Source organism: Gopherus flavomarginatus, chromosome 1 (genome assembly GCF_025201925.1).
Source record: "Gopherus flavomarginatus isolate rGopFla2 chromosome 1, rGopFla2.mat.asm, whole genome shotgun sequence".
Classification (NCBI taxonomy): domain Eukaryota; kingdom Metazoa; phylum Chordata; order Testudines; family Testudinidae; genus Gopherus; species Gopherus flavomarginatus.
Window position 1 is genome coordinate 376,809,004 of NC_066617.1, and position 23,248 is coordinate 376,832,251.

The window sequence follows — 23,248 nt, forward strand, 5'->3', positions numbered from 1 at the left end:
AGCCTGATTTTGCATTCCCTCTGGGGGAATAGGAAAGTACTTTTTGTTTTCAGGATTGGGAACAGAGAGGGGGAGTCTCTCTGTGTAGTTTCACAGAGCTTGTGTCTGTGTATCTCTCCAGGAGCACCTGGAGGGGGGAAGGGAAAAAGGATTATTTCCCTTTGTTGTGAGACTCAAGGGATTTGGGTCTTGGGGTCCCCAGGGAAGGTTTTTCAGAGGGACCAGAGTGCCCCAAAACACTCTAATTTTTTGACATGAGTGGCAGCAGGTGGGATATAGACAGAATCCAGAAGCCAGTAGGAATATTATATTTTTCTTTTCTCTGCTAAGGGCTTTTTAGCAGAGAGAAACAGTTGGTTTTAAAAGGGAACCAGAGAGAATTTTTTTTTCTGCTCTCTCTGGCAGTTTGTGGCTTGAATGTTAAGCGAGAAGCCATTAAGAGACTGTTGAGGGTCTTTTGTCATGCAATAGCCCTCCCATTAGGAGGCAAGTACCAGCACTTATATGCATGCAAATAAAGTGGTTTTTCTGGTTTACTTTCATTGAACATTAGCTACAAAGAGAAAGGGAAACAAGCACTGTTGCTAGGCAGACTTCAGGAGGCAACAGAGAACCTGCAGTTCAGAAGATAAACACCGGAGGGCACCCCAACACAAGAAAACAGGAACCTTAACTTCTAAGGCAAAAATTGAGGCCGAAGAGCAAATCAAAGAAACTGAACACAGGCGACAGATGAAGATGAAAGAAAAGGAAGAAAGCATGAAACTGGCAGCCTTCCAAAGAGAACAGGCAGCCCAAGAGGCAGCACACAAAAGAAAACTAGAAGAAGAAGAGGTGGCCCAACGCCGAGAAATGGAAAAGCACCAAAAAGAAATGGAAAAACAACAAAAAGAAATGGAAAAAACAACAAAAAGAGAATGAAGAGAAGGAAAAACAGAGAAAACATGAACTGGAGTTGGCAAAAGCTGGGCTGCATGTGCCAGCCAACCCTAACAACCCGGCGCCCATTATTGCTCCACAGCACAGGAAATTTCCCACCTACAAGGCAGGTGATGACACCGAGGCCTTCTTGGAAAATTTTGAAAGAGCCTGTCTTGGGTACAGCATTCCCGAAGACCAGTACATGGTAGAATTGAGGTCACAGCTCAGTGGACCTTTAGCAGAGGTGGCAGCTGAAATGCCTAAGCAGCAAATGAATGACTATAAACTTTTTCAAACCAAGGCCAGATACAGAATGGGGATAACCCCAGATCATGCCCGTCGGCGCTTCAGAACCCAAAAGTGGAAACCAGAGGTGTCATTTCCCAAACACGCCTACTACATTGCAAAAAACTATGAGGCCTGGATAACAGGAAACAACATTCAAACCTTGGAAGAACTGAACCTCCTCATACAAATGGAGCAGTTCTTGGATGGTGTTCCTGAAGACATCACACGGTACATACAAGATGGAAATCCCAAAGATATCGCTGAGGCGGGGGAGATTGGAGCCAAATGGATGGAACTGGCAGAAAGCAAAAAAGCTACTGTCAAGGGGAACGATTACCCCAGGGGGCACACAGACCATAAACCCTACAACCGAGGACAGCCAAAGACCCCACATACCACCCAAGTAAAGCCACAGATACCCTACCCTTCAACCTCACCAGTCTCCAGTAACTCACCTCGGCCCAGTGACCCATCAGATGGAAGATGCTTTAAGTGTAATGAACTGGGACATATCAAGGCCAACTGTCCCAAGAACACCATGCGAGTGCAATTCATTACACCACCATCACCTCAAAGATCCCCAGGCCCGGATGCCTCTCAAATACCCTTGGAGCGAAGGTAAATTTGAGAGTGGGCGGAAAGAAGGTTACTGCGTGGAGAGACACGGGGGCACAAGTGTCAGCTATCCACCAATCCTTCGTTGACCCCAAATTCATCAACCCAAAGGCCAAAGTTACAATTTACCCCTTCATGTCACAAGCTGTAGACTTGCCTACAGCTCAACTGCCTGTCCAGTACAAAGGCTGGTCAGGAATGTGGACTTTTGCAGTCTATGACAATTATCCTATCCCCATGCTACTGGGGGAAGACTTGGCCAACCAGGTGAGGCGGGCCAAGAGAGTGGGAATGGTTACACGTAGCCAAACCAGGCAAGCTTCCAGACCCATTCCTGTTCCTGAACCGTCCACAGAGGCCCCGTCTGTGTTACCGGAGACCCAGACAGAGGTAGTGGACCCGGATTCCATGCCTACCACTGAAACAGCCACAGCACCTCCAGTCCCAGGCCTGGAACTGGAACAGCAACGAGCACCAGCAAGTGCAACCACATCTTCAAACTCAACGCCAGAGGGCGCCAGCGAGCCAAAACTGGCAGAAGCAACAGACAGCCATACCCAAAAGGCTCAGCCAGAGCCTGAAATACCCTCAGGTGCACCAGCGAAAAGCGGTTCACCAGCAACGGAAACAACCCCATCACCTACATCGCTTCCAGAGGGACCAAGCCCAAGTCCACAGTCTGAGGAAGAACTGGTGACCCCAGCCTCAAGGGAACAGTTCCAGACTGAGCAGGAAGCGGATGACAGCCTTCAGAAAGCTTGGGCGGCGGCACGGAGCACCCCACCGCCTCTCAGCTCTTCTAATCGATCCCGGTTTGTTATAGACCAAGGACTTTTATACAAGGAAATTCTTTCTGGTGGACACCGGGAAGAATGGCAGCCGCAAAAACAGTTGGTGGTTCCAACTAAGTACCGGGGGAAGCTCTTAAGCTTAGCCCATGATCATCCCAGTGGCCATGCTGGGGTGAACAGAACCAAGGACCGGTTGGGGAAGTCCTTCCACTGGGAGGGGATGGGCAAGGATGTTGCCAATTATGTCCGGTCTTGTCAGGTATGCCAAAGAGTGGAAAAGCCTCAAGACCAGGTCAAGGCCCCTCTCCAGCCACTCCCCATAATTGAGGTCCCATTTCAGCGAGTAGCTGTGGATATTCTGGGCCCTTTCCCAAAAAAGATGCCCAGAGGAAAGCAGTACGTACTGACTTTAGTGGACTTTGCTACCCGATGGCCAGAAGCAGTCGCTCTAGGCAACACCAGGGCTAACACTGTGTGCCTGGCCCTAACAGACATCTTTTCCAGGGTAGGTTGGCCCTCTGACATCCTTACAGATTCAGGGTCTAATTTCCTGGCAGGGACCATGAAAAACTGTGGGAAACTCATGGGGTGAATCACTTGGTTGCCACCCCGTACCACCATCAAACCAATGGCCTGGTGGAAAGGTTCAATGGAACTTTGGGGGCCATGATACGAAAATTCATCAACGAATTCTCCAATAATTGGGACCTAGTGTTGCAGCAGTTGCTGTTTGCCTACAGGGCTGTACCACATCCCAGTTTAGGGTTTTCACCATTTGAACTTGTGTATGGTCACGAGGTTAAGGGGCCATTACAGTTGGTGAAGCAGCAATGGGAGGGGTTTACGCCTTCTCCAGGAACTAACATTCTGGACTTTGTAAGCAACCTACAAAGCACCCTCCGACACTCTTTAGCCCTTGCTAGAGAGAACCTAAAGGATGCTCAAGAAGAGCAAAAGGCCTGGTATGACAAACATGCCAGAGATCGGTCCTTCAAGGTAGGAGACCAGGTTATGGTCTTGAAGGCGCAACAGGCCCATAAGATGGAAGCATCATGGGAAGGGCCATTCACGGTCCAACAGCGCCTGGGAGCTGTAAACTACCTCATAGCATTTCCCAATTCCTCACTAAAGCCTAAAGTGTACCATGTTAATTCTCTCAAGCCTTTCTATTCCAGAGACTTACAGGTTTGTCAGTTTACAGTCCAGGGAGATGATGCTGAGTGGCCTGACGGTGTCTACTACGACGGGAAAAAAGACGGTGGCGTGGAAGAGGTGAACCTCTCAACCACCCTGGAACGTCTGCAGCGGCAACAAATCAAGGAGCTGTGCACTAGCTTCTCCCCATTGTTCTCAGCCACCCCAGGACGGACTGAACGGGCATACCACTCCATTGTTACAGGTAATGCTCACCCAATCAGAACCCCACCCTACCGAGTGTCTCCTCATGCCCAAGCTGCTATAGAACGGGAGATCCAGAACATGCTACAGATGGGTATAATCCGCCCATCTACCAGTGCATGGGCATCTCCAGTGGTTCTGGTACCCAAACCAGATGGGGAAATACGCTTTTGCGTGGACTACCGTAAGCTAAATGCGGTAACTCGTCCGGACAACTATCCAATGCCCCGCACCGATGAGCTATTGGAAAAGTTGGGACGTGCCCAGTTCATCTCTACAATAGACTTAACCAAGGGGTACTGGCAAGTACCGCTAGATGAACCTGCCAAGGAGAGGTCAGCATTCGTCACCCATGCGGGGGTGTATGAATTCAATGTCCTTCCTTTCGGCCTTCGAAATGCACCCGCCACCTTCCAGAGACTGGTAGATGGTCTACTAGCTGGACTGGGAGAATTTGCAGTTGCCTACCTCGATGATGTGGCCATTTTTTCAGACTCCTGGCCCGAACACCTACTACACCTGGAAAAGGTCTTTGAGCGCATCAGGCAGGCAGGACTAACTGTTAAGGCCAAAAAGTGTCAAATAGGCCAAAACAGAGTGACTTACCTGGGGCACCAGGTGGGTCGAGGAACCATAAACCCCCTACAGGCCAAGGTGGATGCTATCCAAAAGTGGCCTGTCCCACGGTCCAAGAAGCAGGTCCAATCCTTCTTAGGCTTGGCCGGATACTACAGGCGATTTGTACCACACTACAGCCAAATCGCTGCCCCACTGACCGACCTGACCAAAAAGACCCAGGCAAATGCAGTTAAGTGGACTGATCAGTGTCAAACGGCCTTTACCCAACTTAAGGCAACGCTCATGTCTGACCCTGTGCTCAGGGCCCCGGACTTTGACAAGCCATTCCTAGTAACCACGGATGCATCTGAGCGTGGTATAGGAGCAGTGCTCATGCAGGAAGCAACAGATCACAACTTCCATCCTGTCGTGTTTCTCAGCAAGAAACTGTCTGAGAGGGAAAGTCACTGGTCAGTCAGTGAAAAGGAATGCTATGCCATTGTGTACGCCCTGGAAAAGCTACGCCCATATGTTTGGGGACGGCGGTTCCAACTACAAACTGACCATGCTGCACTAAAGTGGCTTCATACTGCCAAGGGAAACAACAAGAAACTTCTTCGTTGGAGTTTAGCTCTCCAATATTTTGATTTTGAAATTCAACACATCACAGGAGCTTCTAACAAAGTAGCTGATGCACTCTCCCGTGAGAGTTTCCCAGAATTCAGTAGTTAAAAAGTGTTCTTAAAATGTAGACGTCTGTTAGTTATATACTTAGGAGTATATGTAAAGGTGTATGTGTTGTATTAATCTGTTTATTTTCAAGTTCTAGAAGGAAATCGCCGCCAGTGAGCTGCCCCACTGTCTGCAATTTGGGGGGCGTGTCATAAACAGATAGCTAAGGGTTAATGTCTCTTTCACCTGAAGCACCTGACCAGAGGACCAATCAGGAAACCGGATTTTTTCAACTTTGGGTGGAGGGAATTGAGTGTCTAAGTCTTTTGGGAGTCTGCCTGCTTTCTCTGAGCTTTGGAGAAGTACTTTCTACTTTCTAGTCTTCTGTTTCTAAGTGTAAGGACAAAGAGATCAGATAGTAAGTTATATGGTTTCTTTTCTTTGGTATTTGCATGAATATAAGTGCTGGAGTGCTTTGATTTGTATTCTTTTGAATAAGGCTGTTTATTCAATATTCTTTTAAGCAATTGACCCTGTATTGTATCATCTTAATACAGAGAGACATTTGGATGTATTTTTCTTTCTTTTTATATAAAGCTTTCTTTTAAGACCTGTTGGAGTTTTTCTTTACTTCAGGGAAATTGAGTCTGTACTCACCAGGGAATTGGTGGGAGGAAGAAGTCAAGGGGAGATCTGTGTGTTGGATTGCTAGCCTGATTTTGCATTCCCTCTGGGGGAATAGGAAAGTACTTTTTGTTTTCAGGATTGGGAACAGAGAGGGGGAGTCTCTCTGTGTAGTTTCACAGAGCTTGTGTCTGTGTATCTCTCCAGGAGCACCTGGAGGGGGGAAGGGAAAAAGGATTATTTCCCTTTGTTGTGAGACTCAAGGGATTTGGGTCTTGGGGTCCCCAGGGAAGGTTTTTCAGAGGGACCAGAGTGCCCCAAAACACTCTAATTTTTTGGGTGGTGGCAGCAGGTACCAGGTCCAGGCTGGTGGCTAAGCTTGGAGGTTTTCATGCTAACCCCCATATTTTGGACGCTAAGGTCCAGATCTGGGAATAAAGTTATGACAGCCACATAGCGATCAAAAGCCATGGCCACAACGATCCCAGACTCTAGTACTGAGAAGATGAGAATAAAGTACATCTGGGTGAGGCAGGCACTGAAATCGATCTCTCTGGCATTGAACCAGAAGATGCTCAGCATTTTGGGCAGGGTGGACATATACACAAACAGGTCGGTGACGGCCAGCATGCAGAGGAAATAGTACATGGGCCCATGGAGGCTCTGCTCCATCTTCATGATGAACAGGATGGTGAAGTTCCCCAAGATGACTATGACGTACATGGTGAAGAAGGGGATGGAGATCCAGATATGGGCAGCCTCCAGGCCAGGAATGCACAGCAGAATGAAGGTGAAGGGGTTGGTGAAGTTGATTGTGTTGGAATCTGACATGGAGTAGGGGAGAAGGTGTCCAACAATGAGGCAGAACAGTGTTTCTTGCATGTACCATATTTTCCCCTGACTTCCTGTATGTGCCCAGGGTCTCAGATGATAGTAGCAGTACAAATACCTGGATGGAGAGATAATGTGAATATGAGACACGACATGCACTACTGAATGCTGTTGTCATGAGGGGAGCAGATCGGTCGCTCTTCACACACCGAAAATGACATTATCATTATTCAGGGAAATGAATTCCGAAGATCTGACCCTACTAATTCCAATTCCATATTTTATGGTGCTCCTTGCTTAAGAATTCCTACACATCATGGTGTGGGAAACCTTACTAGGCACCAGTAGGAAACACAAGTGTGGATACTGGTTATTCCTCGTTGTTCCTTAGGATTTTCTTACACCTCACAAACAAGTAGCTTTTGCCAAAGAAATAGTGGCAGTATACACACTGCAAAGCAACTTTCGGAGATGGAACTCCTCAGCTTCAATGACATTATATAACCACCTTGACAAGAGTTTTACGCAAAAGTTTTGTTGGCAAAGTGCCAGTGTAGACACATGTCCTTGTTTTTGTCGCTGTCCCACATTGCCCTCCTGAGTGCTCTGGTGAACAGTTTTAACACCTCTCTCCCGCATCGAAGTAAACACTTTCTGCCCATCCCCCTTTAAAGACCTGGGAATGTGGAAATTCCCCTTCCTGTTTGCTCGGTGTGGGGTGCTCACATCACACATTCCCAGGTGGTCGTGGTGGCTCCATGCTGGGGACACCGTGAAGCTTCTGGAGCTGCTCAGCATTTGGGGAGAGGAGGCTGTGCAGTCCCAGATGCCTTCCAGCCATAGGAATGTCAATACCGAAGGGCAGATTTTGTGCAGCGTGTGGGAAAAAAGCTACGATCGGAACACGCTGCAGTACACAGCAAAGGTGAAGGAACTGAGGCACATTTACCAAGAGGCAAGGGAGGCAAACAGTATCTCTGGTGCTGTGCCACAACCTGCCATTTTTATAAGAAGTTGGATGCTATCCTCACCGGTGACCCCATTTCAACTGCCAACAGCCCCGTGGGTACTTCGGTGGGGAATCTCCTGTCAGAGTATGTAATCTACCTCTCCGATAATCTCTAGGTCGATAAACAATTCTTCAGTAGACCTCATGCTGTATATACCAGTGTCAGGTTGATATAGCTATATCCCTCAGGGGTGTGATTTTTTTTTTGCCATTGCAAAAAAGAGCAAATACAATTTTTCATTTGCGTTAGCAGAGGCAGAGCATGCCAGTCACGGGAGGGGATAGTAGCACTACTTGGCGCTGGTTAGACCTCAGCTGGAGTATTGTGTCCAGTTTGCGTCTCCAGTATATAGGAAGGATGTAGGGAAACTGGTACGGATCCAGATGATTCAGTCTTTTATATCATCGAGTCAAAGAATGACAGAGTTGGAAGGGGGCTGCAAGGATCAACTATTCTAGCCCCCTGCCAAGATGCAGGATTTGTTGTGTCAAAACCACTCTAGATAGATGGCTGTCCAGCCTCCTGATAAAATCCTCCAATGAATGACTTTCTACAACCTGCCTGGGCATCTGTTCCATTGTTCTCCTCTTCTTACTACTACTATGCTGTACTTTGAACCAATTGCCTCTTGATCTATGTGGCAATGTTCCTCCATTTTTTAAAGGCATAGTTAAGTTTGTCTGACACCTTCAATTGCAAGATTTTATTTTCAGTTGTGTATAAGTTTGCCAAACATTAAACTGAAATTTCCCACATTGGGTGTCTACTTAACGGCTGAATTTAATTTTGAAACTTTCAGGCATAACTGTTCAGCCAACTTCTAGAATGAAGTTAGGGGAGAAGATGTCTCGCCCATATTGAACCCTTGTCATATTTATGCTAGTGAAGAGCCCTAGCACCTCCATGTTTTTCAGCAGATAAAATCTGGTAACACCCACCTCCCACCCTGCCCCTAACAATCAAAGCCCTAAATTGCAAGAAGAGGATGTGGCGGTGTCTGTACATATTCCACATTACTTGTACCAGCACACCTCTTAGAATTTGTAAATTTCACGATATATGTTTCAGAGGTAATCTGAAATTATTTCTAAATCATTTCCTGGAATTTAGAATAATCTAAAAGATTCTCAATTGTCATTTAATTTAATTTATCCAGAGCTTTACCAGTTAAGTTTTCAACTAAAGTGGGCATCTTCTGGTTATCAGGAATCATATGAATCATATACAGCCTCTCAAAGATAGTGAAATATTCAGCAATATCACCAGCCTCCTTGTATGCAGGACACAGCTGTTCCTATTTGTGGACTTTTGGACAGGTTCCTGCATTTCTCCTTTATAACCTGTGACCACATCTCCAGGAAAAGTCTTTTTTTTTCTAGCTGTGTTTTAAAGTGTTGAGTTGTGGGGAGAGTGAGACCAAGTTGTGGGGAGAGTGAGACCAACACTTTCCTCTTTTACAGCTTCTGCCATGTGGAGGGAACTTCATTGTCCCAAACAGAGATACCAGTATAGTTAGTGGGAAAGAAGAGGCATAAGATGGAGTCCAGTGTCACATGAGCTGATCACATATCCTTGCATACTTCAATGAGTTATAACAGGGGCCATTACCCATGTTTTGGATACAGAGAGGGACAAACTTCTACCATGGCCCATTATCTTAATTGATTAGCCATGAATTTGAATATCCATTCGTAATGTGCTGGATGTTAACTACTTTGTGGGAGTCACCACAGGAGGGAATGCATCTGAAATACAGGTAGATAGTCAGTATTTGTTATTTCAGAGGCAAAAATGATACAGACACACAAACAGGATAATCACATTCAGCAAACCACAGCTTTTCCATGGATACCTCACATGACATAGTTTGTACAAGATTTGTTGTAACTATATAACAGTGAAAGTGGGGCGCCAGGGTTTTCCTTTGGGGGTAAAGAGTGTCAGAGCAATATAGCTCTAGAACTAGACCTTTCTGAATCTAATTTTCTATTTTTATATAAGATTTACTTCCATGTCCTGAAAGAGACTGTAGTCTACTCTGTACTGTAGGAGAAAAGCCTGCCAAGATACAGAGCAGAGGAAAATAGCTTCAGGGTCTTGGCGCTTGGTGTGCAGTTCCCCACTCCCAGAGGGAGGCGCTAGAATGGAAGCTGTACCCCAAGTGTGGGCCTAGAATCCCAGAGCTAGAGGCAGGGCCTGAACGCTGCTCTGACTCAAAAGCACATGGGTCCAGTATGTGGGACCAAACACACCCTTCTGGAGGGCATCGAGCCACGGGAGCTTGAGCGGGGCTGTGACAGCAAACCTGGAGCTGCTCCATGGACACTAGAGCACTGTGAGTGGAAAGGGAGTAGGGCTGGGTGATCCCAAACCTTTCTGAAGTGGTTCACAATTTGTTCTCCCTAAAGTGATTCAGCTCCCCCAGACACTCCAATTGGTTCAGCATACCCTTGCTAGAGCTCCCCCTTGAGTGCACTCTGCTTTCAGTTATTCTCCAGCAGGGCACAGGATCGTTAAAGCAAACAGACCCAGGCTTTGCAAACGGGGTTTCTAAAATCTTTCCTTTACTTTAGACAGCATAAGAGATACCGAATACACACAGTACAATATCTGCACTCCATTCCCTGCCTCAGTGAACATTAGATCATAAGAATGGCCATACTGGGCCAGATCATAGGTCCATCTAGCCCAGTATCCTGTCTTCTGACAGTGACCAATGCCAAGTACTCCAGAGAGAATCCATACCCTGGCAAGTTCCACAGGTTGAGTGTGCATTGTGTGTAGAAATGCTCCCTTTTATTCGTTTTAAATCTTCTGCCCATCCATTTTGTTTGGTAACCCCTAGTTCTTGTGTTATGGGAAGGCATAAATTACACTTCTGTATAGACTTTCTCCACACCAATCATGATTTTATAATATTTTCCAACTTATTATCTATCCTCTTCTTAATGATTCCCAACATTCTGTTCCCTTATTTGATTATTGCTGCCAATTGTGTGGATGTTTTCAGAGAACTATCCACAATGACTCCAAGAATGTTTTCCTGAGCGGTGAAAATTCATTTTGACCCCATAATTTTCTATGCATATCTGGAAAGATGTTTTCCAATGTGCATTACTTTGTCCACACCACCCTGGAGTGAACTCTGGGATTTGGTCAGAGGCCTCTGGGGTGTCCAGGGGTCACCTCCTGTAACTCATGGATTCTCCTCCAGCTGGAGTCTGTCTCGCTGCTGCAGCCACAGCCCTGCAACCAAAGAGTCCCTTGTGCCTCCTGTGTGCCTCTCTCCCACTCCAGCTTCTTCTGGCTCATCCAGTCTCTGTGTTTTAAAAAGGGCTGGATCAACCCCTCCTCTCTCTGTTCCCTTTCCTGGGGAGGTTCCATTCCTTCCACGCCCACCCCTCTGCAGAGAACCTGGAGAAAACTGTCTTTTATGTAGAATGCAGTCACTCCCTTGTTCAGTATCGGTGAGATCTGATTACGTGCTGAGAGTCATAAATGACCATCCTATTTATAGACAGATGCCTCGGTCCCAGCCTCCTGCCCCTGGGCACAAGGCACCTGAGTGGAGAGTACTGGAAAAGCCCAAAGACATAAGGATAACAATGGTTCAAAGCATCATACGAGACTTAATGGTGTTTCCACCCATCATGGGTTTACCGGGACAGTCTGGTTTTTGGCTGCTGTGTCGGGGTGCCCACGTAACCAAGACACAGGCACCCAGCATCCCAGGGCCCTTGCCACTGGTGATGAGTTTGCTTCATTATCATTGGCCAAACTCTCTCTCTTTTCTCTGAATCCCTGTTGACCTCTCACCCCAAGATGGCTGCATTTTAGAGGCAGAGTGGATCTTTCAGGATGAAATTTGTTCGTAGATGAACAACACAAAGCCAAATTTGGAGGCCATGGCCCGAAGTTTTCTCTGGACCCAGTAAGGCAAAACTCCCCTTGGAGTAAGAACTGAGTAAAGACCTCAGGAACCAACTGTGTGTGAATGAGCAGAAACTGTCAACTCCTCCTCTTGCATTTCAGGGATCTGGCTGATAATGCATGGACACTTACCTGATTTTTATCTGCTGGAAAGCATGGAGCTAGAAGGGCTCCTCACTAGAATAATTATAAGAATTTTTCAACATTGGCAAGACATCTTCTCTCCTAGCTTCATTTGAGAAGTCAGCTGAAATGTTATGCATGAAACATTCAAAAAGGGCATTAAGAACTCCTAAGGATGAAGATTCCACCACCTCCCTAGATAACCCATTCCAGTGCTTCACCACTCTCCTAGTGAAATAGTGTTTTCTAATATCCAACCTAGACCTCTCCTACTGCAACTTAACACCATTGCTGAAGGCTAAGGAAATAAGCCACACAATGGTCTCTGCCCTCAGGGCTTTGCAGCTGAGCTTTTGGGGCCCACAATCTGTGGGATGCACAATCTCAGCTGGCTGCCTCGCATCTCTGCTCCCAACTCTCAGCTGATTTTACATGATTTAATGGATTCCCTCTCTGCTTCAGATTGGTCTGTCTGCCCAAGCGCTGCGTCCTCACGGCACTCACTGCAGGTTGCTTGCCAGGCTGCACCAGATCCTGTCCCAAGCCCACATCAGAGGGAACCCAGTTTGGCGGTAGGTAGAGTTGGAAGGTGAAGATGATCCAGCAAGTGGATGGGATTGGGCAGAAGGGGAGTGAGCAACAGGGTGGACTTTTGGGGGAAAAGGTAGACCTGAGGCACGGCATTGGAGGAAGAGGGGAAGAAGGGAGTGGGGTCTTGTGGGATAAAGAACAGCGGAAGCAGCCTCATGGAAAAAGGTGTGGCAGGAGGCAGGACCTTGGCAAATCGACAGGGCAGGGCATGGGGCCTCAGAGGTCCAGTTAACAATTAGAAAGGTGGCCATCCTATGAATAGTACGCAGACCAATTCCTCAGTTTGTCACATTGACACAGCACAGTAAGGCCAGGAAAGAACTTAATGTCACTTTGACTGTCCGGTCAGTAGTTCATGGAAGGGGGCTCAGCACCATGTCACCCGTCAGCTCTGCATGGAGCTCAATCTCAGAATCAGAGCACAAGATATTACGAAGAGGCCGTAGTAACTACTGACCTAGGTGTCGGCAGCGGCAATCTTCACCATGGCTATGTGTGCACAGTACGGCTGGGGGATGATGTTAGTTCTGCAATATGGCCACTGTCTTACCAAGAAAGGATAGGGCAGTACAACCATTCCACTGTGAAGCACCATGGCCAGTCCAATCTTGGCCACCGCAGGATTTGTCAGGATGGTGGAATGTCTCAGGGGAATCACAGATTGACACGTAGTGATCCAAAGCCAAGGCCACAAAGATCCCAGACTCCATCACTGTGAAGCAGTGAATGTAGTACAAATGGATGAGGCAGGCACTGAAATTGATCTCCCTGGAACTGAACCTGAAGATGCTCAGCATTTTGGGCAGGGTGGACATACACAGGACCAGGTCACTGGTGGCCAGCACGCAGATGAAATAGTACATGGGGCCATGGAGGCTCGGCTCTGTTATCATGATGAACAGGATGGTGAAGTTTCCCAAGATGTCTATGGTGCACATGGTGCAGAAGGGGATGGAGATCCAGACATGGGCTCTCTCTAGGCCAGGAATGCCCAGCAAGATGAAGGTGAAGGGGTTGGTGAAGTCAGTTGTGTTGGAATCTGACATGGATAGGGGAATATGTGTCTCCTGTTTGAACCATACTTTTTCCTCACCTCCTGTATATGCCCAGGCTGATGATCACAGTGCAATTACCTGGATGGAGAGACAATGTTAATATGAGATGCTACATGCACTACTGGAGTCTGTTCTCATGGGTGATGCAGACTGGTCGCTCAAATGGGTTTACTAATCTCAATTCCATATTTTATGGTATTCCCTGTCTGAATAATTCCCACACATTGTGGTATAGGAAACTTTACAGGGCACCAGCAGCAACACAAGTGTGGACACTGATCATCCATCATTATTCCTTAGGCCTTGTCTACACCTCCAAGTTTTTTCACAAAAAAAGCATCTTTTGACAAAGAAACAGTGGAGGTGTACACACACCAAAGCCACTTTCAATGACAGAACTCCTCAGTTTCAGTGACATCATAAAATCACCTTAACAAGAGATTTAAGGCCTTTTATGCAAAAGTTTGCTGATCAAAGTGCTACTGTAGACACTTACACTTGTTTTTTCCACTAAAATTGGCCTCCAGTAGGCATCCCACATTGCCCATCCTGACTGCTCTGGTGAATAGTTTCAACTCCTCTCCCCTGCACCGAGGTGAACACCTTTTGACAGCCCCCCTTTAAAGGCCCAGGAAGTTAGAAATTCCCCTTCCTGTTTGCTTGGTGGGGAATGCTCTCATCACACCTTCCCAGGTGGCTATGGTGGCTCAATGCTTGGGACACTGCTGAGCTTCTGGAGCTGCTCATTATTTGGGGAGGAGGCTGTGCAGTCCCAGCTGCTCTCCAGCTATAGGAATGTCAATACCTAAGGACAGATTTTGTGCAGCTTGTGGGAAAAGAGCTATGATCAGGACACACTGCAGTACACAGCAAAAGTGGAGGAGCTGAGACACATGTACCAGAAGGCCAGGGAGGAAAGAGTATCTGCGGTGCTTTGCCCCAGACCTGTCATTTTTATAAGGAGTTGTATGCTATCCTCAAGGGTTACCTGATTTCCTCCACTAACAGCCCCGTGGGTACTTTGGTGGGGGTACTCCTGTCAGCATAGATAATCCACCTCTCCGCAAGGAGGTAATTAGTTCGATAAACAATTCTTCCGTAGACCTCATGCTGTATATACCAGGGTTAGGTTGATATAGCTACATCCCTCAGGGGCGTGATTTCTTTTTGCTATTGCAAAAAAGAGGAAATACAATTTTCATTTGCATTAGCAAAGGCAGAGCATGCCGGTCACTGGAGAGGATAGTAGCACTACTTGGTGCTGGTTAGACCTTAGCTGGAGTATTGTGCCCAGTTTGGGTCTCCAATTATAGGAAGGATGTAGAGAAACTGGAATGGATCCAGATGCGAGTGACAAAGATGAGCCACAGGATGGAACACAAGCCATACGAGCAAAAGCTGAAGGAACTGGTTATGTTTAGTTTGCAAAAGGGAGGATTGAGGGGGGACATGACAAAAGTCTTGAGATACTTGAAAGGCTGCCATAAAAAAGGTGAAGGAAAGTTGTTCTTTCTTGCCACATAGGGCAGGAGAAGATGCAAGGGGTCAATTGACAGCACAGCAGATTTAGATTTAATCTCAGACAAACATCCCAACTGCAAGAACAGGAGAACAATGGAACAGACGCCCAGGTAGGTTGTGGAAAGTCCTTCACTGGAAGTTTTCAACAGGAGGCTGGACAGTCATCTGTCTAGTGTGGTTAAGACACAACAAATCCTGTGTCTTGGCAGGGGGTTAGACTAGCTGATCCTTGCAGCACATTCTAACTCAGTCACTCTTTGATTCAATCATATAAAATCCTAGTGTAGACCAGGTCTTACTCAAACACAACTTACGGAGCTCAATACTGGGGTAACTGGGTGAAATTTAATGGCCTGGGTTACACAGGAGGTCAGACTGAATGATCTAATGGTCCCTTCTGACTTTAAACACTATGAATCTTTTGATACAGAGAGTAGTTCAGGCATTTATATTTATTTCATAACAGATGAACAAGGGGACATTCCAACACTGAAACTCTGAACATATAAAATTGATAAAAGAAAACTGTTTACATAATCCTTATTTGGCCTTTGGAACTCCTTGCCACAGACATTACTGTAGCAAAGAGCTTAGCTGAATGGGAGTCACAAATGAATTGGCCATAGTTGGTGGTGCTGGTGACACGACCCATCGTTAAGTCTGTCTGACACCTTCAATTACAAGACTTCATTTTCAGTTGCATATACGTTGGCCAAATATTAACCTGAATTTTCCTATGCTGGGTGTCTACTTCCGACTGAATTGCATTTTGAAAGTTGCAGGCATAACAGTTCATCCAATTTCTAGAATGAAGATAGGAGACAAGATGTCTTGACCATGTTGAAAAAAATGTTATATTTCTGCTAGTGAGGCGCCCTAGCACCTCCATGCCTTTCAACAGATAAAGTCTGGTAACAGCTCTTCCATACTCCACAGCATCTCCTCCTGGCTAACAGCCAAAGCCCTAAATTGCAAGAGGAGGAGGTGGCAGTGTCTGTACATTAACACACAACTGGCTCCTGAGGTTTTATCCAGTTCTTACTCCAGACGGGATGTTTTTCTGGACCATCTGCTTGAGGGCATGTCTACAGTTAAAATACAGCATGAAGGCTGCCTTAGTGCTTCATGGGGCCTGAGCAAACTGCAGCCCCCAGCCTCCGAATCTGGCCTTGTCCTGGACATCTACTAACAACTTTCATTCTGGAGGATCCTTTGTGCCCCTGAAATGCAGCCCCTGAGGGCTGGAGCCCATCACTAAGGAGCACAGGAAAGAGGGGCATTTTGGCCCATGATACTAAAGCAAATTCAGCACCTGTGGCAAGGGCTCTGGGAAGTTTAAAGGCTGCGTTAAGTGGAAAGGAATACAGACCTCTCCTCTATCCCATCATGCTTATGTTGCACTTGGTTTGTCGAACAGAAAGAGATGTAGACCTGTGATTTCTGAGACGGAAGCATCTTCTCTGGGAATATCCCTCAGGTAACCATGTCCCAGACCTCTCTCAGCTGAATATCTGTAGCAGCATCCCACGCCAAGAGCTGACTGGGCTGTGCACTGTTTATAATGTAGCTCTGTGCAATCCCACTGGGGTTCGCTCAGGCCCTTGGGGAGAAGCGGCAGCTGGATGCAAACAGGCTGGAGACCAGACACATCCTAGCCAGTCTCTCTCTTTCCATTTCTGTGCTTCTGTGTTTGTTATCCAGCTTTAGCTGTAACAATAATTAAGGGAACTTCCAAAAGGGAGATGAGAACTCTTGGGCTCTCCACCGCACCACTGCTTGGTGTACATTGTTTTGTTTTTTTTAATTATAGTTGATTACTAAAAAGCTAGGGATAGTGTCTAGGTCTCATAGTATCTGCTGCTGTCTAAATGCCTATGATGGATGGGCAGACACTAGACAGACAGATCTGGAGAAACATGACTGAGGGGAGACACTTTCTGGAAGCATAAGGTTGCTAAGGGATCAGAGAATTGTAATTCTCATCAGTAAGTATTCTCATACCACGTAGAACCTTTCACTGAAGGATCTTTAAAAGACCTAGGAAAGGAAGTCACTATGAACGTATCCCAATTATATCCATGGGTAAAGGAAGGAACAGGGAGACATGAGTTGGCCAAAGTCACAAAGAGAATGACACACAGACCCCTGGAGTCCTGACTTCCCTGCCATAAAAACAGCCTCTCCATCAGTAACTGAGTGCATGGTAAGCGGGAAATGGACTTATACAGTTGCAGGGCCTGTTCTTCAATGCGTGTGATGGACTTCTGCAGGTTGCAACATGGAACGGGGAACCCATGAGGCCTCTCACATACCAAGCTGAGCCCCTTTCTCACAGTGATGCTATGGAATACTGCAAGCCACTCCAGGTCTTGCACTTACACAATCATACACAGACAGAGACACACCCAGCTGCAGTTACATGAAAGCTTTCACTAGCCACTAATGAACGAACAATAGAGAGGCTCCAGCCAGTTCCCCCCAATTCCCCAGGCTAGGACCCCAGACTGTGCTGTCTTGCCCTTGTCAGAAGATTGACCAGTGTAAATTTCTTGCCCCAATCTCAGTTCTATATGCTAGACAGAATTTGAATCAAGGAGTGTCTCACCTGATGGGACAAACAGTCCATCTATCTTTAATACACAGGCAAGAAATCCCTTCTTCTTGCGAAAACATCCCCAGTTCAGTAATTATTTGTAAGGTGGTTCCGAATATTGAGTTGTGGGGGGAGTTAGGCCAAGTGACAATGTCGCTTTCCACTATTACAGCTTCTGACATGTGGAGGACACTTCATTTTTTCCAAGCAAAAGCCCTCAGCACAGTTAGTGGAAAAGTCCAGGCACAGGATGGAGTCCAGAGACAGATGAGCTGGTCACGTGCCCCTGCCTACTTCGATGAGTCATAGCAGGGGCCATTTCCCATATCCTTGCTAGAATATTGACAGGAAAGTCCGTCAGGTCGGGATAACCTTCAAAGGCCTAACATGTTTCTTAATGTCCCATTACTGAGAGGCCTCATCTGGAGTAATGTGTCCCGTTTTGGGCCCCACACTGTATACAAGAAGGATGTGAAAAAATTGGAAAAAGTCCAGTGGAGGGCAACAAAAATGATTAGGGGTCTGGAGCACATGATTTATGAGGAGAAATTGAGGGAAATAGGGTTGTTAGAAGAAGGAGGAGGAATTTGATAGCTGCTTTCAACTACCTGAAAGGGGGTTCCAAAGAGGATGGATCTAGACTGTTCTCAGTGGCGGCAGATGACAGAACAAGGAGTAATGGACTCAAGCTGCAGTGGAGGAGGTTTAGGTTGGATTTTAGGAAAAACTTTTCACTAGGAGGGAGTTGAAGCACTGGAATGGGTTACCTGGGGAGGTGGTGGAATCTGCTTCCTTAGAGGTTTTTAAGGTCAGGCTTGACAGAGCCCTGGCTGGGGTGATTTAATTGGGAATTGGTCCTGCTTTGAGCAGGGGGTTGCACTAGAATCTCCTGAGGTCTCTTCCAACCCTGATATTCTATGATTCTATGTTGCTGAGGGGCAAACACATTTGAAATAATGGTACATAGTCAATATTCCTAACTTTAGGTACAAAAATAATACATGCACACAACTAGGGTAATCGTATTCAGCAAATCATAACGTTTCCATTGATATATTCCATGACAAACTTTCTATAAAACACATCATAATCATATCACAACAATAAATATGGGGACATGCCAGTGTTGCTTTGGGGCTCCTAATGTCAGGATTGTTTGTCAATGAGTAATGCAGTGGCTGTGTGCCCAAGGCTTTAATTAGGTTTTGACCCTACAACTCCCAAGTATTGCAAACATTATGGTGTTACCCATAGGTGTTCTTGCACAGTTTTCTCTACTTTTCAACACTTTGTAGTTCAGTCTAGTGATCTCAAAAGTCAGCAAGTGCCTTCTCTGGGTCACTTGAAATATCTGTGCACCATTGGTTTCCATTTTGCTTTTCCAGTTGGTGATATCTCAACACAGATAGAGCAGCAAAGAGTCCTGTGGCACCTTATAGACTAACAGACGTTTTGGAGTATGAGCTTTCGTGGGTGAATACCCACTTCGTCAGATGCCGTTGTTACCCTTCCCTTACTAGTTATAACAGGGGGCAAGAACATGATGTGGTGCTGTATGATTGAATATGACCATTTTTATCATTCTTGCTACCACGGTTATATAATTGCAACAAATGTTGTACAAAGTATGTCCTGTCAGGTGTCAATAGGAAAGTTATGATTTGCTAAGTATGATTATCCTGTGTATATGCATGTATCATCTTTGTGTCTGAAGTTATTAATATTGGCAATTCTAAGCAGAGGGCAGAGGATATTTATGCACTGGGTTTCTAACAAGGAAGCTCTGAGTAAGGACTAATGACCCTCAACCTGCTTTGGCTATTTCCAGAGAGACTTTTGCAAGCTAGGAATTTATTCCATTACTGTTGTGATCCTGATCTCTGAACACTGAAAAACCACTTGGATGTATCTGATTTATTAACCATTTATTACTCTTCTTGTTTTCTTTTATTATTAAAACTTTAGTTTTTAATGGCTAAAGGGATGGCAGAGTGGGATTATTGCGTAAGATCTGAGTTATATATGGACCTGAATAAGTGACTGGTGTCTTCAGATTGGAAGGACTTGATATGTGGTGGAAATTGGTTTCCACTGACTGCTCATCATGAAATCCGGTGTGCGAATGGTGTGCCAAGGGCTGGGATGTGTCTAGTTAACCAGTGTGATGAGACCGAAGTTTACATTTATTACTGGCTTGGTATAATGTAACCATAGAAAAACCACCAGCCTGGGGTGACTCTACCCTGTTTCTCACCAGTTTGTCCTGAGTTTGGTATCCTCAACCATGTCCCACTGAAGCACGGTCACACATGGACAGAAATTACTGTTGATAGGCTCTACACACAGTATTGCTCACTCCTCCCAGGAGGTATCCTCCTTTTACAGATGAGGAAACTGAGGCAGCAGGAAGGAAAATGTCTTGAGCCCAGAAAATAGCCCAGAGTCCCTTGCTTCCAATCCCTTGTTTAGTGTCTCAGACCTGGCTTGTATGGGCCATGCAGCTGCACAGATTCATGGTTCTTTCTCTCCATTGGTTTCTTTAATGCTGGGGATCTCCCCTGATTTCAGTGAGGCTGCAACCCCTTACACCACCTGAGGATTTGGCCCAAGACCAGCCAGCTGGGAATGAAGAGTCCCAGCTCTCCCGCGGATTCGCTGGATGAGCTTGGGCACATATTCTCCTTGCATTAATTGTAGATAATTATTTATTATTTCTAGTGTGCTGCTACCAAAAGCCACTAATCAGGGCTGCAGAGTCACAGCCTGCACTGATGTGGTTCCTTACAGCACATCCTTGTCCATTCTGTACACTGCAGAGTTCCAGGCAGCGTGTGGTCCCTGGTAAAGAAGCAAGACAAGGCTGAAAACTGAACTGTGCGGAAACCTGTTTGTGTGGCTGTAGTTTTTAGCTGTTCCTTCATTAAATCCCGCCTGTTTAAGAAGGACGTCAACTCCACTGCAGGGAGGTAGGGGGGTGTCAGGATTCCCAGATTCTATTCTCAGCTGTGTCACTGATTCATTGTGTGGCCTTGAGTAAATCACTTTAGCTCTGTGTGGCTCTGCCCATCCATGACATGGGGAGAACCCTGCCTGGCAGCCTAGCTAAAGAACTTCTAGATGTAGTGATCAAAAGCATCAGGAAGAGTGTATGTTAGACTCAGCTTCACCGTTCAGCTTCAGCCCCTGGGCAGTGGGAGCCCTGTTGTTCCAGATAAGGTGCTGTATAAATTGCTGGGTAACAGTAGCTGTGCCATTAATCTCCCTCCCTGTGAGCTACCGCAGCCACCCAGCCTCTGCCCAGCATCCCGCCTTCACAGCTAATGCAGGGGCTTATCCTATCACTGCTCTCAGCTGTTGTCCTCCTAGCTTCAAAAGTGATCCCTTGCCCTGCCCCTGAGGCCTCGCTCACGACAAACAGCTCCCAGCCCATCCCCATTGCAGGGACCCTGCCAGGTACAGGCCCCCAGCAAGGAGGAACAAATCATAGAATATTAGGGTTGGAAGGGACCTCAGGAAGTCATCTAGTACAACCCCTGCTCAAAGAAGGGCCAACCCCAACCTGATCATCCCAGCCAGGGCTTTGTCAAGCCGGGCCTTAAATACTTCTGAAGACAGAGATTCCATCACCTCCCTAGATAACGTGTTCCAGTGCTTCACCACACTCCTAGTGAAATAATGTTTCCCTAATATCCAACCTAGAACTACCCCACTCAACCTGAGACAATCACTGAAAGGATGGAAATAAGCCACACAATGTTCTCTGCCCTCAGGACTTTGAAGCTGAGCTTTAGGGCAACAAGCTGTACGAGGCACAATCTCAGGGTATTTCTACACTATGAAATTAGGTCGAATTTACAGAAGTTGGTTTTTCAGAAATCGTTTTTATACAGTTGATTGTGTGTGTCCCCACACGAAATGCTCCAAGTGCATTAAATTGGCCAACTGCATCCACAGTACCGAGTCTAGCATCAACTTCTGGAGCGTTGAACTGTGGGTAGCTATGAGTATCTATCTCACAGTTCCTGTAGTCTTCGCTGCCCATTGGGATTCTGGGTTGAGATCCCAATGCCTAATGGGTCAAAAACAGTATCGCGGGTGGTTCTGGGTGCATATTATCAGGCCCCTTTCTTCCTCCCTCCCTCCCTCTCTCCCTCCGTGAAAGCAATGGCAGACAATGGTTTCGCACCATTTTTCCTGGGTTACCTGAACAGACACCATAGCACGGCAATCATGGAGCCCACTCAGCTCACTGTCACTGTACGTCTCCTGGGTGCTGGCAGACATGGGACTGCATTGCTACACAGCAGCAGTTCATTGCCTTTTGGCAGCAGACAGTGCATTACGATTGGTAGCCATCGTCGTATTCCTGGGTGCTCTTTTAGCTGACCTCAGTGAGGTCAGTCAGGGGCTCCTGGGCAGACATGGGAGTGACTCAGCCAGGTCATTCCCAACTTCTGGTGAGCACCCAGGAGATGATGATGGCTCGCAGTCGTACTGCACCGTTTTCTGCCGAGCAGCCAAGAAATGACTATGGTTTGCAGTCATACTGCATCGTCTGCTGCTAGCCTAAGATGTAAAAGATAGATGGATCAAAACAAGAAATTGACCCAATTTGTTTTGTTAAATCAACAGGCTCCTAAACCCAGGGTTTTGAGTTCAATCCTTGAGGGGGCCATTGTGTGTGACAGTTGTTTGTGTTTCTCCTTGATGAAAAGCCTTCCCTGTTGTTGATTTCAATTCTCTGTAAGCCATGTCATCAGTCACCCCGCCCTCCATCAGGGGGATGGCAGGCAATTGTTTTGCACCTTTTTTCAATGCAGCATCAGATGCTGCAAATGCAAAACCAGGCGAGGAGGCGACGGTAACGCGGTGACGAGAGTGATGAGGACATAGACATGATCATAAACTTCTCACAAAGTACAGGCTGGGCAATGTGCACATCATGCTGCTGAGCTCTGCTGATGAGTTCTGCATGATCACCAGTGCTGATCAGCTTGCCACGCTGGCCAAACAAGAAATGAAATTCAAAAGTTCGCGGGCCTTTTCCTGTCTGCCTGGCCAGTACATCTGAGTTGAGAGCGTTGTCCAGAGCGGTCACAATGGAGCACTCTGGGATAGCTCCCGGAGGCCTATACCATCTAATTGCATCCACACTACCCCAAATTCGACCCGACATGGCCGATTTCAGCACTAATCCCCTTGTCAGAGGTGGAGTAAAGAAATCGATTTAAAGAGCCTTTCAGTCGATAAAAAAGGGCTTTGTCATGTGGACGGGTCCTGGCTTAAATTGAGGAAACAATGCTAAATTCAAACTAAAATCGTAGTGTAGACCAGGCCTCAGCTGACTATATCGCAGCCCTGCTCCCAACCCTCAGCTGATTTTATATAGTTTCCTGGCTTCCCTCTCTGCTCCAGAATGTCCTACGAGCCCCAGCGCTGTGTCCTCACTGCTCGTTCCTTGCCAGGCTGCAGCAGATCCTGTCCCAGCCCCAAAGCAGAGGGAGTGGGGGGAGGAAGGCAGAGATGATCCAGCAAGTGCAAGGGTTTGGAGAGGAGGGGAGCAAGTAAGAGGTGGGATTTTGGGGGAAGATGTTGAGAATGGAGCGGGGCCTTGGGAGAATAGGTAGGATGGGGAAAGGGGCCTTGTGGAAAGAGGTAGTTCAGGGGGCAGGGCCTTGGGGAATTGACAGCACAGGGCATGGGGCCTCAGATATCCAGTTAAAAGCA